The 6,000-nt window shown below is 44.7% G+C and overlaps 1 protein-coding gene across 1 annotated transcript in view; it reads left to right on the top strand.

Annotated features, from left to right (window-relative positions):
- Positions 1 to 3,162: 3,162 nt before the first annotated feature.
- VNN1 (vanin 1) overlaps positions 3,163 to 6,000 on the top strand; it is a 725,633-nt gene continuing 722,795 nt past the window's right edge. The window contains exon 1 of the mRNA XM_025865591.2: positions 3,163 to 3,347. The gene's annotated coding sequence lies outside the window, so the exon portion shown is untranslated. The remainder of the gene's footprint in view (positions 3,348 to 6,000) is intronic.

Genomic DNA, 6,000 nt, shown 5'->3' with positions numbered 1-6,000 from the left:
CTGGAATTCAAAAAGAGCAGAGCTTAACTGAGAGGGACTTGCCAATGACCCTCAGAAACAGCGAAAAAGACAGTGAACTCAAAAAAGTGTTCACAGAGCACCACACCTGTGTTTCCTGTTGTTCTCAAACCCAGTCAGAATTTTGCTTCAGATCCTGACGCTGCCACCAAATCTGTTAAAAAAAAATAAGGTAACCAAGTAAATTTGAAGATCTGCTTGGCTTTATTAAATGACTCATAAATCAGGCAGCATCCTATCTAGCAAATAGGGGAGAGCTCCCCTGAGCTAAACAAGAGACAGATTTTGTAACTGAACCAACTCGAGTTTGCTCCTGGGTGGGTCAGAACTGTGCCAGGTTAAGTCGTCACACAAAGAAAGGTTTATTTGCTGTAAATACGGAGCTCACGGGATGGCTTCTAAAGCATTGACTCTCTGAGCAAAGGTGGATGGATTCTCTTCATTTAGGGTTAAGATGAATATTTATAGAGGGGCGCCTGGGTGGCTCAGTCATTAAGGCTTTTAAAAATAGAAATTGAGGGGCGCTTGGGTGGCTCAGTCTGTTAGGCATCTGCCTTCAGCTCAGGTCATGGTCCCAGGGTCCTGGGATCGAGCCCCCCATCGGGTTCCCTGCTCAGCAGGAAGCCTGCTTCTCCCTCTCCCACTCCCCCTGCTTGTGTTCCCTCTTTTGCTGTGTCTCTCTCTCTGTCAGATAAATAAATAAAATCTTAAAAAAAAAAGATGAGTATTTATAGATTAGGAGGCCTCATCATCTCATGTAAAGGTGGGCATAAGGTCACACATGTGCCTTAAGGAAATGTGTTATACATACATTACATGTTATGTAAATGAGGCTCGTGCTTCTCCTTGGGCAGAGATTTTAGTAATAGAATGACGTACAGTTGTTGGTCCATCAGCGCAGCTGTGCATGTGGCAGGGGGGGTGGGGGGGGTTAAGCTCAAACTGGTCTTATTGGGCTGGGCTGGCTGGAGGTCTAGTCAGGGCAGTCACTATTGCCTGAGGGCTGGTATTTACCTGAGTTGAGAGGTTGAGAGATAAGCTGGAAAGAAGAGCTTAAGGAAAAATGTGGGACAAGGGATGGTGTGTATAAGCAAGTGAGCAGTAAAGGTCAGGTCTTGGGGTGTAGCTGGTGACAGTTTTTAAAGGCAGAGAGAAGGCATTAAAAAAGGGGGGGAGCACCTGGGTGCCTCAGTCAGTTATGTGTCTGCCTTTGGCTCAGGTCATGATCTCAGGGTCCTGGGATGGAGCCCCATGATGGGCTCCCTGCTCAGCGGGGAGCCTCCTTCTCCCTCTCACTCTCTCTGTGCTCTCTCTCTCAAATAAATAAAATCTTAAAAAAAAAAGAATTTATTAGCAAGGGATGCATTGTTTAGGCAAGGTTGCCTTCCTAAGGGTAGTGATAGGGGCCTACCAGTAAATTTTCTAGAATTGACCAGGAAATTCTGTGTTGATTGGTGAAAGGTTACATTCTTGAGGTGTTGCAATGACAGATAGGGCAGGTATTAGGTCTTGGTTTACTTAGTTGGGGACCTAAGTGATGCCATTTTGGGCCTGTGGTTTTTTTTTTTTTTTAACATCAGTTTAATTAAAAAGGATGTAACTCAGGAACAGCCAGGTGGAAGGGATGCACAGGGCAAGGGAAGGGTCCCAGAGCCCCATGCCCTCTCCAAGCGTGCCACTCTCCCCACATCTCCACGTGTTCACCCACCCGGAAGCTCTCCAAACCCCTTCATTATATAGGCACACTTGATTAAATCATTGGCCATTGGCTATTGATGCAACTTCCAGGCCCTGTCCTCTCCCCTGAGGTCAGGGGTGGGACTGAAAATTTCAACCCTCTAATCCCGTGACTGGTTCTCTTGCACTGACCTCCTTTGGATCAGCGGGATCGACTGGATCACCTGGGTTAGCCAGAATGACTGAGGAGATAAAGTATCCAAAGTCCTATGGCAAGCTAGTGGCAGTCCTGGGGCAATTCCTTAAATGACACGTTAGGTCTTTTGTGTACCAGGCACTGTGCTAGGTGCTAGGAACATAGAGAAGTGTGAGAGGCAGTGCCTACCCCATTCAGTCTTTGTTCTCCCCTCCTTTCCCCTGTTTCTCATTCTTTCCACTTGGGTGGGGCACGATTTTCTGCTGAGTTCCTTTTGGGGCCTGCTGCCTGGGGTGCTGTCAGTGAATGGTCCGGATGCTGTGGGTCTCCTTCCAACTCCAGGCAGTGGGATGTCACATTTTGTCTCTAAAGAGGCAATCCTCTCCATCCTTGCAGAGTCTGGTGGTATTAATCAACGCTTCTCTCCACGTAAAAGATTTGTTGCGGCCAAGGACAGGCCACTTCAAAATGTGCTGCTTTGGCATATTGATTATTTTAAATTAAAGTTACTTAAGAAACAGTCAATACAAAAAGAACACTGACTTTTCTGGCCACCTGGGTGGCTCGGTCTGTTAAGCATCTGCCTTCGGCTCAAGTCATGATCCCGGGGTCCTGGGTTCGAGTCCCGTATCGGGCTCCCTGCTCAGTGGGGCGTCTGCTTCTCTCTCTCCCTCTGCCCCTCCTCCCTGCTCATGTTTTTTTTCTCTCTCTCTCTTTCTCAAATAAAAATCCTAAGGGATGCCTGAGTGGCTCGGTTGGTTAAGCATCTGCCTTTGGCTCAGGTCATGATCTCAGGGTTTTGGGATAGAGCCCACCTTGGGCTCCCTGCTCAGCAGGGAACCCGTAGCTCCCTCTGCCTGCCACTCCCCTTGCTTGTGCTCTCTCTCTCTCACTCTCGCTCTCTCAAATAAATAAAATCTTTAAAAAGATCTTAAAAACAAGAACACTGACTTCTTACTGTTTATGTAAAAGGTGGTCTATCTATACCAGGAGGTAAAGAGATTCTTATCACCGGACATAGGAAATTTAGAGTCAAAAAGGCTATATAAACAACCCTTGTTACCTTTTATTAATTTACTACCCCAGCCCAAATTCTGTTTAGAATTCCTTACTAATTGAAGCTACCCAAGTTAAGTTTTCTTTGTCCTGTCAATTCCTCACAGATTTATTGCCTCTTTGTCTAAAAAATATAACAACAGCCTGCCTTGGTCATTTCTTTAGGTCTCCGTGTCATTACGGGGCCTCTGTGTGCACATAATAAAACTTTCCCCCCCCCTCCTGTGAATCTGTCTCATGGCCCCTTAATTCTTCGACCAGCTGGAAATCCTTAAAAGCACAGGAGGTTGTTCTTCCCCTGCCGTTGGCGTGGCCGGCTGGGTTAACTTCCGCTGGATATTTGCCCCGAAGATTCTGCAGCTTTGAGATCTTGGGAGATCTGACATACAGCCGGCAGAAGGTAAGATTTCTTACCATGTTGGCCTCCCGGAGTCTCTGTCTGTGAGATCTGGTGGTGTGAGAGTGAGGACAGTCTTTTTCTCTTTCTCTTAAATTAAATTAGCAGGAGAAAATATCTGTGGAACTAGTTCCTTTGGCTTAGTGAATCTTGGTAAAAAATCTGGTAGAGTACTGTTTGGTTAGTGATCTGTTTCCTTCCAGAGATGGTCTTTGTTTTCCTTTGTCCATGTCTTTAGTGGTGTTTGTCGTAAAGGGGATTACCATAAAGCATAGAGTTCTCGGTTCTCATCAGACAGTGTCTATGTGGACATACTTTGCTGTGGGTCCCTGGTGTAAAAACTAGATGAGGTTTTTCCTTTTATCTTGTTCTATGCCCTAAGAGCTTGGCTTTGTGACCAGTGAGAACATTCTCTCTGGTCTCTGCCATCCGGAGGGTGCATTTACTGGGGTGTACTTAGGGGGCCAGTTGAATAGACTGGGGATTGGAGACACCCATTTACAAGCAGCATTCTCTTTGCCCAGTTGTGCCAGCTCTCAGGGGAGTTTGTCCTAAGAGGTCCTAGACTGTAAGGGCCTTGGTCATCTCAACCTTCATTGCTTGTTAGTGCTAGAAAAATCCATTCCAGTAGCACCTGTCAGCTGTCACAGATTGGCAGGTCTGTGTGGAAGCTTCCCACCTTTGTTGGAGCCTGAGACACCTGATAACACATCATTCTTACCAATGGTCCCTTAAGGTCTTTGCTTTCTTAGACTATTTTTGGGAGTAGACTTTTGGGGCTTCATCAGCTATGCCCTCTCTAGGGACATCTCATATCTTTGGCCAAACCATAAAAAGGCTTATTGGTTTGAGTGGCTATTAATTGATATTAAAAACAAGATCCTACTCATCATTTGGCTAAATTTAAGGAATGCCTGGGTGGCTCAGTTGGTTAAGTGTCTGCCTTTGGCTCAGGTCATGATCCCAGGGTCCTGGGATCGAGTGCCGCATCGGGCTCCCCTCTCAGCGGAGAGCCTGCTTCTCCCTCTGCCTCTGCTACTCCCCCCTGCTTGTGCTCTTTCCCACTCGCTCTCTGACAAATAAATAAAATCTTAAAAAAATAAAATAAAAATTGGCTAAATTAAAAAAAATATGGTGAGCTCTCAATTGTCTTATTAGCATAAGGCTATCCTTAAGGACTCCCTTGACAAGATAAAGAATGGAAATTAGACTTAAGACAAAAATTAATGTCTACATCCATTGTAAATTTCCCTTCCTAAAATCTGACCCACCTATTCCCTTTCCCTACAAGAATTTTTAGACAGTACTCCAGCTTAATCTCAAGTTGAAAGTATGCAGACTACTCTTGTAAATGCTGGAAGCCAAACTGTAAGTTTAGCAGAAGTACCTGGGACAGGCAGTATGACTTACTTTGCTGTAATCAGGCTCTGCCAACTTTAGGCATTTCTTTACAATGACCTTGGCAGATGTATCTTCGAATGGCGCAGCCCCGCCCCAGGGTGCCCCCAACACACACAGGGAATTCATGTCCCTTGAACAACAGCAGATCTTTTAAATTATAAAGCCCCTTTTCCTCCACTTTCAAAAGATCCTACCAAATTTAGAGGAACTAGAAAGGTGGTTGGCTATTCACAGCTTCACTCAAAGTGAAGGGAAGTTTCTTTCATACTATGATTATTAGGCAAGCCAAAAGGCCGCTTGAACCCAGGCCCCCTTCACAGAGGACGCAGATGACCAAACTCTCTCCTAGGCCCTCCTGCAATTAATCAGTGGAAGGCTGATGGCAGGGCCTAATAATAAAAGCCCAAGGTTAAATTATGTACTTAGAAAAAAAGCTTTTATTAAAACGCTTTTATATAGAGTTTACCAAGGCATAAAGCTTTTGATTCCCATTTTAGTTACCCATGTCCCTGGTGTGTGTGTGTGTGTGTGTGTTAAGTTAAAAAGGCAGGTCCATCCCTTGATATTCAGGCTGCAATCCAAATCTTTGGGGGAATTAAAGACAACTGTCTGTCTTAAAAATCTCTACAAAACTAGAAATGCAACTCTAAAAACAAGTCAAAGCTCACCTATTTTTACCAATCTCAAAACCTTGCCTATTCCTTTCAATGCTTTATAGATACTATAAAAGATCAGAATATTGGAACAAAATTGTCCTGTACCTAAGAAAAAAAATAATTTTTTAAATAGCATTTATCTCAGATTTCCTTAAAACAAACAAACCAACTTGCATTCTTTCTCTGTCCCTTAGAGTTAGAGTTTTATCATGTCTTTGAAATGAAAACATGATCCACAACTGCCCGAGGCTGAAGCAAAAAGGCAGGGAGGGGAAGGGGGCTTTTAAAAAAATACAGATTGCTAAGGGGGCAGCTGGGTGGCTCAGTGGCTTCAGACTCTTGATCTCCTCTCGGGTCTGGATCTCAGGGTCATGAGTTCAAGCCCTGTGATAGGCTTCATGCTGGGTGTGGAGTGGAGCTTACTTAAAAAAATACAAATTGCTGAAAGGGCTCTTGTGCCCAGGCTCTAGCATCTCTATAAGTGGACAATATGTCCCAAAAAGTCCACCTTGAAGAGAACTTGGGTACTGTCTTTGTGCCTCTGTGGTATAAATTTTCTACCTCCCTCTTTTCTAGGACCTAAGAGCCATTCTTTGAAA

This window comes from Callorhinus ursinus, unplaced genomic scaffold, assembly GCF_003265705.2.
Source record: "Callorhinus ursinus isolate GAN/ISIS: 27379988/994484 unplaced genomic scaffold, GSC_fseal_2.0 scaffold6, whole genome shotgun sequence".
Lineage (NCBI taxonomy): Eukaryota > Metazoa > Chordata > Mammalia > Carnivora > Otariidae > Callorhinus > Callorhinus ursinus.
This window is presented reverse-complemented; position numbering and strand designations above follow the sequence as displayed.